This window comes from Colias croceus, chromosome 24 (genome assembly GCF_905220415.1).
Source record: "Colias croceus chromosome 24, ilColCroc2.1".
Taxonomy (NCBI): domain Eukaryota; kingdom Metazoa; phylum Arthropoda; class Insecta; order Lepidoptera; family Pieridae; genus Colias; species Colias croceus.
Genome location: NC_059560.1, coordinates 3,452,662 through 3,469,447, shown reverse-complemented (window position 1 = coordinate 3,469,447; position 16,786 = coordinate 3,452,662).

Below are 16,786 nucleotides of genomic sequence, written 5' to 3'. Positions count from 1 at the left end.
ATACCTCAGCTACTTTTCTTCTGTAGAAAAATAAAGTGGCAATTTGTGCACACATTTTATAAACTATTCAAAATTCACAAAAATAATCCAGTATCCATACAATCGTTGTCGAATCTGCTTAGCATGATTTCCCCCGCGATTCTTTATCGTTCGATCACAATCACTTTGAGAATAGCCCCCCTCATGTATTCGGAATCAACTCTCTTTGCCTACTTAATTCAAATCATTCGATAGGTAATTCGATTCGATTTAGAATTCCAATTTCGAAAATGAACCACGGGGTGTTATTCTCAAATGTGTTCGCTAGTTCTATGAAAATTTTTATGTAACCACAGATTAAAAAAGTACGTAGGTTAAATGTATCAATGATGCAAAAAATAAATAAACTGAGGTATTTTCATATTGTATTGTATTGCCAATTGCCATATTGTGAAAAATCATATTTTCCTGCACATGAATTATTATATGTATCGGCATTCAGTGTGACAAATTTGTAGAGCAATTTATACGAACATTTATTAACCAAAAAATTATACAGTTAATTTAAAAAACACCTATTATAATACTTATATTATTCGTATAGTTATAACAAATAGAAAGTTTACGATGCAAAAAAGGGTTTTATTACAAAAATCACATCATTTCCCAAATCTTTACCTTTCCTATAAAACATTATTTACTTTATCCTTTTCAATCCTTCTTCTATATAAATAGTAGTTAGCATAATTTTATTGCTCAAGGGACCATTATATAACCATTTTGGATTTACCTAGCCTGGTAAACATCAATGTGGAATATTTTCTTTTTTAGTATGAATGGTAATTTAACGATTTACCATTTCATCTTTAGAAATAGAAATAGAAAGCGGTTTATTTGCCACCATGTAAAAAAAATATAAATCTTAATAATCTAACACACAGCACAGAAGAAAATAGATAGCAATGGTGGCAAAAAGGATCATTATAATAACTAGTCACACAACGTTAAAGTTTCATGTTAAATACCTATTTGAAATCGGTTTTCATAATGTTAATTACTTAATATTGAAAATTAATTTCAAAACGGGACAGTATTGAATTCTGACATACACTAACTTTCCTATTTAATAAGGTTTTGAAGTATCTTTGATATTTATGAATTGTTAACAGCATAAAAACTCCATGGAAGGTGCCGGGATTAGAGGTTAGTTTCACCATATTTTCTAAAACATTACCTAGAGACAGTAGGTAACTACTTACTAGATTTTCGATTCACATGATCCATCTTCATCCACAGTTTTTCTATAAGTAGAGGAAATGTAATAATATTATAATAATTTGGTCCTTTGTATTCCGTATTTACCTACCTACTCAATATGATAACCGCTTGGTATAATAAATCTCGAAGCTTTCGTTCAAGGTTTCTTTTCACAGTAAAAAAACTTCAGGATCACATCCAAAATAAGATTTTATCAAAATAATCAATGTATGTAATTATAATCCTAGACAGCCAGACGATTCTTTTTAAATATATTTTTTGCATGAATTTTTTCATGAATAACTAGCTGCGCCCCTTGGTTTCACTCGCGTGGATCCGCTCCTGTTGGTCTTAGCGTGATGATATATAGCCTATATAGCCATCCTCGGTAAATGGGCTATCTAACACCGAAATAATTTTTCAAATCGGACCAGCAGTTCCTGAGATTAGCGCGTTCATACAAACAAACTCTTCAGCTTTATAATATTAAGTATAGAAATAGACACTACAAGTCATGTAGATTTTAGGTAATTCTATACTATGAAAAGTTATGTGAATTGTTTCTTTTAATGCTTTATCTTGCAAACATTTTACAGTATAGCATTCACCACACAATTAACAAGGTACTAATTAAGAAATATAATAAGGTATATAAATAACGTTACCACTATGTAAGTGTGAGGTTTGCACCCTCTACATAAGCTTCCGGCCACACCCTCTGAGAATTATGGCAACTGTTTGTGGAACTTTAATCTTAGATCTATTTCATTTACTACTATTTTAAGTACATTTTACTTGTGTTTATAAGGAGTTTTGTCAAATATTTTTTGTTGCTGGAATAATTTATCTATAATTTATTATGTCCTGCGTAGGCAAGCAAGAATATTGAATAAGTTATTTTATACTATTTATACTCGGGTATCCTTTTAAAAAGCTTTATTGTACTACACTCCGCGGTCCTCTATTCGTGCGTGTTGAAAACTATAACGGTATTCTATATTACGAATAGCATATTCCTGCAGGCATGTTTCATTTCAATTAATGATAAGATAAATACAGACTAACAACACGATAAACGTGCGATTTATTTATTATATAGGTAATGTTCCAATATCATGATAATTATTATCCTAAAACGTAGTTGGTTTTCGCTCGTCTTACGGTGAAATAGCAGTTCAAGAACCAAACATTTATTTTATAAAATAATTACTTGTACACTTAAAAACATAATTATGATTATATACATAATACATTGTACAACAAAAGAATATACAAACTTAATAACTCGTAGTATCATTGAAAATAAGTTGCCAAAAAAAATTATGAATTTTCAAACGTTCCAGTTAGTTCCACATTTCAATGAACTTTATTTCGGTATATATTTATATAATTTTCCCATATTTGTATACTTAAAAAGGCCAAAATGAAACATCTTTCCCACACTAAATCCCCGTTGTTTGACGGCGCCCTGTTTAATTGTTTTAAACTACGACAAAGTAGGGATTATGGACTCAGCTGTTAGCAAATACCACAGATTAGATATATTCAGAGAACACACACACAGTCGACGTGTAGACATATTAAATGGGTACGTAGTTAGTCCAAAAACAAAAGTAATGAGATTCTGGCGGGAATTTGAAAAAGCGCGGTTCATAGTTTTGAACTTTAAATTAAATTAAATACGATTTCTTTATAAATAAGTGGTAAATAAGTTTAAAATTATAACATTAATATAGCGTATTCATAAAAAATGGATGGAAATGAGGGGGGGGGGCGATAACCCGCCCACCTCTAAGAAGAGACCACGACATCCAGAAGATCGAGATGTTTCGGGTACTGGCGGCGGTGGTGAGAGTGACTCTTCTTTTCTACCTTTCCGTAAACCAAATTATAAAAGACTTTATCCGGAAAGTAACATTAACATGCAATTCAAAGTATTTGTGGAAAGTAACAACAAAGAAGAAAGAATAGGAAATAAAAGTCCAGTTTATTTAAATCATATATTTAACAATATAAAAGGTGTGGTGGCACTGAGGCGTATTAGCGCCAATAAAATAGTTGTGATTTTCAACCAGCACAACACTGCTAACAATTTTCTCAACCACGGCAACTTTCTGCAAAAATACAACATCAAAGCATACATTCCAGCAGCGCAAATAGAAAAGACCGGTATAATCAGATTCGTACCAACTAATCTATCAAATAAAGAATTGTTTACAAGAAATAATTGCAGTTAGGCGATTTATGAAAAAAGTAGGACACGAGTTAGTAGGAACACAAACTGTCAGTATCACATTTCTGACAAATTCCTTACCGGAGAACGTACAATATGATTTATTCTCTTATAGAGTTTTTGATTATATTCCTCCTCTTCAACAATGTTACAAATGTTTTAAATTTAATCATTCTGCTAATATATGTAATGGCAAACAGCGGTGTTCAATCTGTTCAGGTGATCACTCATATAAAGAATGCAATAGACCAGATGAGATTTGCTGTGTGAATTGCAGTGGACCTCATTTAGCTATTTCTAAAGTATGTCCTATTAAAATGAATAAAATATTAGAGAAGAAAAATAAAATTACCTATGCTAAAACAAAAGAAAGTACTGACTTCCCTTCTCTGCCATCACGTGGCATCCCTGTAAATAAAAATGTAAATATTGTACAAAAACCTGTAAATAAGTCTGTAAATATTAAACCTGTATTAAAGAATGTAAATATTCACGATATAAAATCACAAATCATTGGAAACAGTGATGTGCTTATGGCCCTAGTACACACACTGGTCCAAATAGGCAATAAAAGTGATAACGAACCAATTACTTCTTCATTAATTAAAGATGTCCTCATTAAAAATTTGTCAACATAATGGATACAAGTACTCATAGAACTCCCTCTTTACGTATTGCGCAATTCAATGTCCAAGGTGCAAATCACAAAAAACCTCTTCTTATAAAATTTTTAAATGAAAAAGATATTGATATATGTTTATTGAATGAGACATGGTTGAAAGATCATCAATCATTTCATATTTCTAATTACAATTTTTACAACAGAAATTCTAAAAATGCTCGTAATGGTGTGGGAATATTAGTTAAGGAACATTTGAAATACAATGTTTTAAATACCTCTTTTTATGAAGATATACAAAATATAGCAATAAGTTTATATACAGAAAATACTACACTATCTATTCTCTGTGTGTATTGCCCTCCCTCAAGCAGACATATAAGAATGAATAGATTGCGCAATATTATAAGAGATTTACCAAAACCTCTTTTTGTGAGTGGTGATTTCAATGCACACCATATTGCTTTTGGATGTCTATCTACTAAAACTCGTGGTCAAAACTTGTATGATATAATTGATGAATATGATTTGTGTATTTTGAATAATGGTAGCTTCACTACTGTAAATTATCCTACAAGCAATCCTTCAGCAATAGATGTCAGTTTTATTAGCCCCGAATTGGCCCCACTTTGTGAGTGGTCTGTGTATGATGATCCTATGGGTAGTTATCATTACCCAACCATCACAGACATTACTATGTGCATTGAAAGATACACAATCAATAAACATGTTGACAAATTTTTATATAACAAAACTGATTGGACTCATTATGCAGAAACCTCACATTCAGTCTTCCAAGACATGATAGTCAGTGCAGAGAACCCGATGAAATCTTATGAGGAGTTCTGTAATCGGCTTGATAAACTCAAAGAAATTGTAATTCCTAGATTCACCAGGACCAACTTCAGGAGTAGACCACCAGCTCCCTGGTGGAACAGCATCTGTGAACAATCTGTTATTAAATCTTATGAAGCATTGAAATTGTACAGAAATGATCCAACCATTAATAATTACATTAACTATAAAAAATTAGATGCTTTAAAAAAAAGGACTATCAAGGAACAAAAAAGAATTAGCTGGAATAGTTTCTGTAACAATTTCAATAGAACTACTCCCATCAGTCAAATCTGGAATCTGATTAAAAGATTTAAGAATATCAGAATTAGTAATAAGTCATATAAAGATGAATTTGTGCAACCACTACTGGATAGACTATCAGATAGCACCAATTTGACTGACCGGGTTCAATTAGACAATTATTTTAATATTAATAATGAAAATCCGCAATCACGATTTTTATTGGATCCTTTTTCATGGTCTGAATTCCTAATGAGTTTACAATCTAGGAGAAATACTAGTCCTGGTTTAGACGATTTTCCATATTTATTGATTAAACATCTACCTGAATCAATACAAAATTTATTTTTGAATGTTCTTAATAATCTTTGGCATAAAAAGTTAATACCAAGTTCATGGAAAACTCAATGTGTTCTACCTATACTTGAACAAGATAAACCACCTGAACAGGCTAGTTCCTATCGCCCAATTTCACTGTCGTCATGTCTTGGAAAGATATTTGAAAACATGGTGAAAACTCGCCTTGATTGGTATGCAGAATCAAATAGTGTTATCCCTCATGTTCAATATGGATTCCGCAGAGGACGAAGTTGTGCTGACAGTTTCGTTTCTCTTATAAGTGATCTGAAAAATGCAAAAGACAAGAGATTACACACAGTTTGTGTATTTCTAGATGTGCAAGGTGCATTTGATAATGTAGATCCTGGCATACTGGTGAAGGTTTTAAGCAATGCAGGTGTACCTGGACAATTGTGTAAATGGATTTATGATTTTCTTAATAAAAGAATATTATATGTAAAGCATAACAATATCTTACATGGACCCAGAACTGTGTCAAAGGGTACTATGCAGGGTGCAACTTTATCACCCTTATTATATAATTTGTATACTTGTGAGATATGTAAATATGTAAATACTAAAAATGTAAATATACTTCAGTTCGCAGATGATTTAGCATTGTACAGTTCAGATGTGAATTTAACCACAGCTATTAAAAATGTTAACATTGCTTTAAGGCAGTTGAGTAACTACTATCAGCACAAATTAAATTTAAAAATAAATGCTGCTAAAAGTAGTGTTATGCTATTTGGTAAGGATTCACCACTAATTAATGTTGTTTTTAATGGTGATAACTGATATTATTCCAAGAGTAATGTCCCACAAATTCTTGGGTATCATAATTGATCACAAGCTCACATTTGAAGAACATATTAAACATATATCTAGAAATGCATTAAAAGGTGTTAACATTTTGAGATGTCTAGCAGGTGTAGCATGGGGTGCTGATCCCAAAATACTTTCAATTTTATATAAATCCATAGTCAGAAGTCATTTTGATTATAGTTCTTTAGCATATTTAAATAGCACTCATACTCATAAACTGGATATAATACAGAACAAAGCTTTGAGGATCATATCAGGGGCAATGTGTTCGACTCCCATAAGGGCCATAGAAGTTGAAACAAATATTATGCCTCTGTTATTGAGACGAATCAAACTTGCAAAAAGATATTGTTTAAAACTACTATCATCAAATAATCTCCATAATATAAATAAAATCACCTCACCTCATTTAATAAACACAGATGGTCCACTGACTTCACCTAATGATCTGCTAAAAGGTATATGCCCAACTTTGTGCCATATTTTCCTGGAGATAAAATCTCAATGTTCAAATGTCAAAAAACAATCTCACTGGTCATGTTACACTCATTCATTCAATAGTATTATACATCCAATGTCAATTTTATCTAGGTCAATTGATAACAATTCTGATTTTCTAGCATTCTTAGAAGAGAACCAAAACTATTATACAATCTACACTGATGGTAGTAAAGGTACAGATTATGTGAGAAGTGCAGTGTATGATCCCCAAAGGGGTACTGCTCAAAGCTTTGTTCTACATCAACAGTGCTCTATTTATACGGCAGAGGCATATGCAGTTTTTGAAGCTTTAAAATTGATTAGTTGTGTAAATAATTGTAAATATTTTCTAATCTTAACAGATTCTTTAAGTCTTATAAATAGTCTGAAACTTGTAAATCTTAATTTTAAAACTAATTATATTATCTATTTTATTAAGGATTTTGTATGGCGGTTGCATAATAAAGGAGCTACAGTTGCATTTATGTGGGTTCCCTCACATAAAGGTATTCTGGGCAACGAAATAGCGGACAAAACTGCTTATGTAGGGGTCAATGCTATTGACGTCAGAAATGTGATACATGTTCCTATGACTGATTATTATTACGATGTAAATGTTTCGTTAAATAGTATGTGGTTACAATTCTGGAAGGAGGATCAGAAATTTAAAGGAAAATGGTATGGAAATATTCAAGAGGATTTACAGAGAAGACCTTGGTATGATGAGCTGGATATAGCTAGTCGTGAGTTTATCACCACAATCAATAGATTAAGATTTGGCCACAATAAAGCACCCGCACACCTTGCAAGACTGAACATAATTAACAGCAATATATGCACTTTCTGTAATGAGAAAATCGCCGATATGAACCATATTTTCTTCAACTGTCAAAACCATATGTTCATATTTCATAGACTAGTATTGGCAAGTGAAATAGTAGAGTACGTAAGTGATTCCTCCCGCCGCCAGTTGTGTGATTTGTTAAAAAACAAAAAGTGTTATAGTGCGTTATACAAATACATAAAAAACACTGTGGGAACGATCTAATTACGGACAAATGAAGGAAAAATACATATCTTGAACATTTGTGATTAAAAATAAGAATTGGCTTAAAGGTCTCGTAACCAGGCCATTAAATATTAAAAAAACAAAAAAACAAAAGTAATATTTAGTGCTATTACAATTTAATTTTCATGACAAGATTGTTGTAATGATAAATTTAAGCATTTTTTTCAATTAGTATAGTGTTACTTTTATAATATATATAAACTGAAGAGGCTAAAGAAGAGCCCGTGAAATTTCTTTAAATTGGAAAAAAATTGCAAAGTTTGTTCAATGCATCATAAAATTAACATATGATAAAAACAACCAAACTAATCATCTTCATTAGATTTCAATGATGTTACCAATACACGTACCTATTCACATTTCAATTTTTCAATTCATCAAAATTTTTAATACACAACTTAAATACAGCTCTACCCAAGAGCTCTACAATATAAAAATGACACACAAAACTCTCTATCGTCTATTACTCTGTGGATATCACATTCCCATCAATCAAAGCCTCCCATTGGCTTTAATCGTACCACAAATATTTGAGAAGCCCCAAAATTTGATTTAGCACCAGTTCTGTTTCACGTTTTTTGCTACACTGCCCAAAGACTTTGTAGTTTCCGCATTTTAGTTTTTTATTTAATTTAAATAAAGGTGAGTACGTAAATGATGATGATGATATGAATGTAAGTGAAATAAATGATTTGTTACTTTTATTGCATACTAAGAATTAGTATAATAATCATAGTTATAATTCAAACGTAGGGTTCGATAGAGATACCATTTTGCATGTTAGTATTCTATGAAAATGTATTATTAGATAGGTACCTAGATATCTATACCTCCGTAGACTGTGTTAATAATGATACTATTATAAGTAACATAGTAAGATTTTAGATTATAGTTATAAATAAATTGAAGAATGTAAAATGCATTTATGTTTATTGGGATACTGGATACGATTTTCTTTTTTGCCAAGTTATGTAGTAAATCAAGAATAGTCTTCATATTTCCATTAAAAATAAAACTTTTCACCAAGAATCGAACCCAGCACCTCTCACTTTCATCATTACGACTATCCCACAGGGGCCTCTAACTAAATTACCCCAAACAAATATACTTGAATTGCAAACATAGCAAGGTGACCAAACATTACTTTCGGTCACATCAAAGCTTCGCTAATCGATATTGAGTGCAAAACACATCTGTTTGTGAGGATTAGAAACTTTAGAATCTGCAGATGAATAAATAAATATTAAATAATAATGAAAATGGTAGCAAAAAACAAAGTAAATGAATATCAAAGTGTAATTTTACAATTGAACGGACAAAAAAGCATCATTCACAGAATAGTAATTTATTTATTTTAGTTCTATAGGTATGATATTTTTAACGAATTAATGTAATGCAATTTATAATTTATATTTAATTGCCGCCTTTAGAACAATATTTTCCAGCTATTCGAAGAAAAACCTTATTGTTGCAATGAAAAGATCATTCAGTCTAAGTACTTAAATACCTATATAAAAATATTTACCAAACATTAAAATAATTTATCCTTCATATTTAAATTTATTGCACTCATTAATTAGTTTCACAGTTTATCAATACAGACATGCAAAAAACTTTTTATATTGGGTATCCGGTCGGCAAGATGAAAGGCGGCGCTAACGGCGCTTATGTGATAAACACCTCAGATAAGCACCATAGTGTTACCTACTTGACTACTTAAAATGGACTTATTATCTATACTAATATTATAAAGCTGAAGAGTTTGTTTGTTTGTTTGAATGCGCTTATCTCAGGAACTACTAGTCCATGGTACGGACAAATTCGAAATAAGGGTTAAAAAATTCCTTCGGTGTTAGATAGTCCATATAATTATCGAGGAAAGCTATAGGCTGTATATCATCACACTAAGACCAATAGGAGCGGAGCAATGCGGGTAAAACCACGAGGCACAGCTCGTTTTGAATAACTTTATTAAACACAATAGAATACATATTATTAAAAAATGTAGGAAATTAAGCGATTGAATAATCAGTTTTAAACTTATAGATAGGTAATTATATCATATTGACATTTGACAGTATCTCATTCTTACTGCTATTTCTTATGAAGTTTATAAACATGTCGGACCAATTATTATTAATACGAATATTATTTATTTGACATAATAACAACTCAAGCTTTGACTTACATAATATTTATTTTTTAGTTCAGCATTTACCCTAGCCCTTTTCATATACCAAATTGATATCAACGTAAAGATTTATATATTTACGCAAAATCTATTTATTTCACCGGTAGGTACTGTTAGAAGATTGTAAATACTACTCTACGTTACTTATTTTCTATTCAAAACCTATTTTTACGATAATCTTTAATTGTATATAAATCTCGTGTCACATTGTTTGTCCTCAATGGACTCCTAAACCACTTAACCGATTATAATTATACATCGCTTACATTTGAATCTGTATAGTGTTATTCTAGTCGTGAGAATCTGTAAATGGCTTATTGTGATAATTATATTATGTGACTACTTTTTAAGAATACAGCTGTAGATTCTCCTAAATTATAAATAAATAAATAAATAATAAAATTCGCACACCATGTGCAGTTCGATCCAACTTGAGAGATAGGATAGTTTAAATCTCAAATCGTTTTACAGAAAGTGGGCGAAGCCGCGGGCGGTAAGCTAGTATAATATTATATATTTTATTTCTATATTGAAGCGATGATTTTAAATCAGTCAAGTTATACTTACCCACGAAAGCACAAAAACTTATTTACACTAAGCTAAGTGGCGTGTAGGTAGGAGACGTGTTAACATAAGGGATTATACTTATTGTTTAACTTATTTTAAATTCTACCTGGGAAGTATTTTTACAAATACCTACATATTTTGAATAAGTTTTATTTATAGTAAAGATTTCTAATGACATAATTTTGAATCTAAACGACTATTAAACTGTATCTTATTTATTTATTTAACTCTTAAATACATACAGAAAATACTGTTACAATTTTACACAAACACAGTATATTAGTTTATTAGGCGGCCTTATCACTTAGCAGTGATCTCTTCCAGGCTATTTAATTTGTTTGAATGTATATCTATACGTATTTTTATATTTACGAAATACCTTTTTAAAAATATGACTTTACGATATACATTTTATACGATTATTATTATTATAGGGTAGGTAATTAACTTTTAATGTAACTTAATCATACGTCCTCACTCTTATCAAGCATACTTATAAGTTATAACACTTTGGCTAATTCGAAACAACATTCACACTTAGCTCTTAAAACAGGATGCACTTATAGCTAAGTTAAAGATAAGTTTAAATACATTTTGACAACATCTAACAGGTAGTTTAAAGTACCACCATCGGTGTTTTTGAAGATCTTTTCAAAAACCGCACCGTAGAAAAAAAAAACGAAAAAAAAATGTTTGTTTATCATTCTGTTTATTCTATAGGTACTTAATTTTAGATGTTCAAATAGTTTTAAAGCTGATACTGAAAGGCTTAGAAAGCGTCCGCCCCAGATTGGCATGCAGGACGCGGGTTCGAATCCCGCCTCGTGATCGATGTTTTTTCTATTCTTTATAAATATATCCATACTAATATCCATACTAATATTATAATTGCGAAAGTAACTCTGTCTGTCTGTCTGTTACTCAATCACGCCTAAACTACTGAACCAATTTTCATGAAATTTGGTATGGAGATATTTTGATACCCGAGAATGGACATAGGCTACTTTTTATCCCGAGAAAATGACGCAATCCCGGAAATCCCACGGGAACGGGAACTATGCGGGTTTTTCTTTGACTGCGCGGGCGAAGCCGCGGACGGAAACCTAGTAAGTATTATTATAAATGCGAAAGTAACTCTGTCTGTCTATCTGTTACTCAATCACGCCTAAACTACTGAACCAATTTGCATGAAATTTGGTATGGAGATATTTTGATACCCGAGAAAGGACATAGGCTACCTTTTATTGCGAAATATGTACCACGGGCGAAGCCGGGGCGGACCACTAGTATCTATATAAGGCATTTGAATACAATAAATATCAAATTCAGGCTTAAAACGTTTAATATTATTCAAGAACGTATTACAATGCAAAACAATAATATAATAGCAAGAATCGTCCCTCTAATACACTATCGTAGTAGTTAATACTTAGTGGTACATTCCTCAGGATTCCTTCCGTCTTTCAAAAAACCTGGATTTCTTCAAATAAAATACCTATGATAATTTATTAGGTAATCATGCTTCTTTCTAGACCACACGTCGTGGTCCACCAAGCGAAGCAATGGTCAAGTGCTTGTCTATATTAAGCAAAAAGGTAACTCTAGTCTCATTTCTTCTAAAATCACCAAGCTCACGAGGTAAAAACATATCACTGTTTCTAGACATTACCTTATACATATATGTAATATATAAACTCATATAACACCACAGGAAGAGATATAAACCGAACAATATTAATTCGGAACATTAAATTATGTTCAGTCAAATATGTAGGTGTTATAAATGTTTATGAGTGTGCGTAGAATTTTATTGCCCTCGCGAAAATAGGGGCGTACAGAGCCATTACTTTGTCGATACATATATACCGACATATGCTAGGGACGTCTAGGGACGAGAGTTTATCGATAGGGTACAGTTGAAATGTTTTAGCAATGTGGATTTTTTTGTTTTACACTGATAGTGATAGTAATAGTAGATTTATTAGAAACAGTGTGTCGAATTATCATACAGAAAAGTTTGTGACTTTTTTTGCTTAGTGCTTGGGCTAAATGTAGAACTTAAGAATAAAGATGTGTAAACATTTTGGTTTTCAATTGCAATGTATTTATAGAGCAAACTAATTAACACAGTTTCGAATAAAATGTATGGCTTATGATTATATCAAAATACATGTCACTTAAAAAAAAATGTTGTGTGGTTTTATGAAACCACGGTAAAAGTTTTTTTCACACTATAGACATTTAACTAAAAATTATCGTATTTGTACGATAATTATCGTACGTATCGTGCGTAACGCGACATGCGCTACACAGACCAAAAAGTTTGAGACGATGTAATGTATTTGATGTTTTCCATAGCCTAGACTACTACCTACAACAAAAGTTATCTTCCTATACTCTACCTGCATATATCCTAAAGTGTATTATAATAACAAAAAAAAAACATTTAAAACACATAATAATCTCGTTCATTTATTACTTTAATAAGTAAAATCTATCGACATCCCCAGAACATCTCTAAAAAGCATATTAGAGTTGGTAGCGTCACATTTTCTAATCTATATTCAAATTGGCGGAGCCCGACGACGCCATTGTGAAAATGGGTATATTTTTCCAATTTCGCCGGAAAACCTCGGCGACTGTACGTCCATACAAATGATTTGCATATCAACTTCAACCTTATGCTAATGCGAATAAGGGTGGATATATATAACAATTTTATTGGATTTCGAATAGCTGTCGATTCTTGCTTTAAATTGTATGGGATTTTGATAGCATTTCGTAGAGAAACATTTTGTGAAATAGAAAAAAAGTAATAGACATAAAAATGTATAATAAACATTAATTTATTTCTCTTTAGTGAAGGAATGACCAACCTGTGGTTCATGTTAGAATGTTTTGAACACTGAATTTTTCTTGCATTTTTAAAGTAATTTTACGCTTTATAATTTCCTCAAAACGTCACTCACCCGAAGAGTTTTTTCTGGCATCTTAACCAAGAAACAGAACTCACTAGCTTTTGTCCTCGATATGGTGTGGTACAATTAATATAAAAAGTACCTACAACATGTGCTATTTCTGTCAAAGATAGTGGTAAATTTTACCAAAACCCATTGAGCAGTTTTTGCTTACCGGAGCAACAAACATCCACACCTATCCTTACAAGTTATACCTATTTATAGATAACAGTAGTTTGATGGGCAAATGCCGAAACAATGCCCTATAGTAATTTGCCTTACTTCTTCTTCTAAACAGAATAACCGAGTCCATTCCAGAAAGTTACACTCTAACCAACTTGAATGCACAATTGCACTATATAAAACATATGTTGCCACACTAATAAACTAACAAACAATATTAGTTGCTAGAGCAAGCGCTTTGCAATGCTATCGTGGCTCTTTATTTTGAATATAGCAACATTTGTTACATATACAAGATGGCGGGCGAACACAGGCGCCTTGTTTGGTCAGAACTTGTTATGTACAAGGATATGTGTTTACTGAATACGGCTTGTAAAGTTAGAGAATATTTAGTATAACATAGCGTTGAAGGTTTTTATCGTATTGAGGTTGAAGAAAACTTATCGACTCTAACTAGGATAAGTTTTCGTGATATAGGTAGAATTAGGTACTTACTAACTGCTGCGACACGGGCCTCCTATGAGGGTAAAAAAAAAAAAAAAAAAAAAAAAACTTACTAACTAATTGCTTGAAATTATAATGTTGAATATATTCTATTCAAGTGATGATATTGCATCTGAAATTCTATCTATATTCAATTGCAACTGAATATTCAACTGAATCTAAAAATAAATAATAATAAATAATCAAACTACGATTGCACTATTCATATTAAGTCCTATTTAAAATTAATTTTAGCAGGCGTCGCAAGCGTTTTAACGCTTTCAAGTAGGTATTCTCTGAGATTTTAGTTTTATATAATACTAGCGGTCCGCCCCGGCCGCGGCTTCGCCCGTGGTACATGTTTACGTTTTCTATACATAAGAACAATCCTCGTACTTCAAGGAATATAATAAAAAAAGAATTATCGAAATCGGTTGAACCGTTATCGAGTTATGCGCTTACCAACACATTTTGCGATTCATTTTTATATTATAGATGTAGTTGATAAATTCTAAAAGAACTGCATGTAAAGACTACATCGACGTATCTCTACGCTAACTTCTAGCTCATCCAGTATCCCTAGATCCCTGACGATTACGCCAAATAAGACATCGGTTGGAAGGTTTATTTTTTATTTATTTATGATGATTTGCATGCACCGCGCTGGATGTGACAACGCAGGCGCTATTGTCTCCCGAAATAATAACAAGATATGGTTATTTGTTTATTTTTTCCCCCTTGAAAATTTTCGCTTGACCGTATTTTATACGTGGCATCTGAATGGCCCTAAAATAATAAGTTCAGTGTGACTGACAGAACACGATTTATGATGTTTGAAAATAAATATTGTTCTCACGCTTTTCATATCGATGTGTATTTGTTTTATAGATGTGTAGATAGCTTATGGTCATATGGTAATCTTGCATAGTATGTATGAGAGTTCCAAGTAATTTAAAGGACTTGTGAGACAAACTAAAACATTCTTATTATCAAATTAACTTATTTAAGAGTTATGTTTATATAGGCTTCCCTTATACGTACCGGCTGCAAAGTTTTTTTTTTTATAATAAGCCAAACCTTAAAACTTAACTAATACTACAGATTCTGTTGTAAATATTTTTTAGTTTTGTAAAATAATATCTTTCTCTTCCTAAAATAATTTCCAGGTATCTAAACCCCGTAGCATAAACTATTAGCTACTGTTTTTAAAATTTTATCACATCAGCTATTAAGTTGCCGAAACTGTTTCAAAAACTGTGTAGTAAATAAAAAACTTTTAATGGTGGGAAGAGATAGACCAACATGTTAGTTTAGCGTTTGCGTTCCTGTTTCCCTTCCGTCAAATTATTATTATTTTTAAATTAATAATTAATACTTAAGAACTTATAAATTTAATAAAGAAAAATGTAGGTAAGAAGTTTTCAAGAACAACGCCTAATTTTGTAATTAAATTTATTAGCTCAAATCGCAAAAATTGACTCCAGGTATAGATATCTATTAATACTAAAATTATCTGAAACACGAGTAAGTAACTAGTTAACTTCTAAATAAACATTGCAATTTATCGTTCCTAAAAATGTTGAGGCAAAAACTTACACAGTATAAACAGCAAATATGATCCTTAAACTAAGGAAACAAGATTTAAAATGGCCTAAATAAAGCTTATTAAAAGTTCCCTTAACATAACCGTCCAAATTAACGTGACCCATCGTTCGATATTGAAACAATAGGTTTCGTGATTCAACTCATGTTGGACAAGGATCGGAGATAGCGTGGCGCGAAGAGTATATATTCTAATGGGCTATTAACATATAATACCGATTGGAGTGACTTTGACGTGCATTTCAGGGGATTTAAACCTTTGGTTGGAATATTTTAAATTATTTTTTCTTTTACCAAACTTTCATACCATCAGAACACATTCATGTCGATCACTACCATAAATTTATTAATTTGAAGCCATTGGTAGTCTTAAACAAACCTAATTTTGAATAAAATATCAAAACACAATAATTTTAAAAGTTAGCTTAATATTTCATAATAAATTTTTTACAATAATTTTGACAGGATCAAATGACTAAATCGATTCAAATGAATCAAGTCATTGGGTTTTCGAAGTTGCCTTTTCTACCATATATACGCAAAAAATCCATATTTCAAAGACATAATTTTTTATCAAATAACACTACCAAAGGTTGACGTCCTCTGAGTGTGCGATGGCGCGCGATACGGTAGCAAATAGCGCTACTTTCGCGATCCAACATACCTCACACTAGCTAGGCGAATTAACCTCTCTAGAAACTTAGCCCTTTCACAATCACAACTGAAAACAAACCTTATCTAACCCGTATAAAGCGCAAATTCACTCCGCAACACCAAATTATTTAAGTCAATTGGAACGAGCCATTATACAATCTGAAAATCTCCACAACTCCGAAATAAATTAAGTACATACCATTGTATGTGATTATAACCCATATGACAACTGGATAACGACGAATTCTGCATCAAATTTCAATTTCCAGCA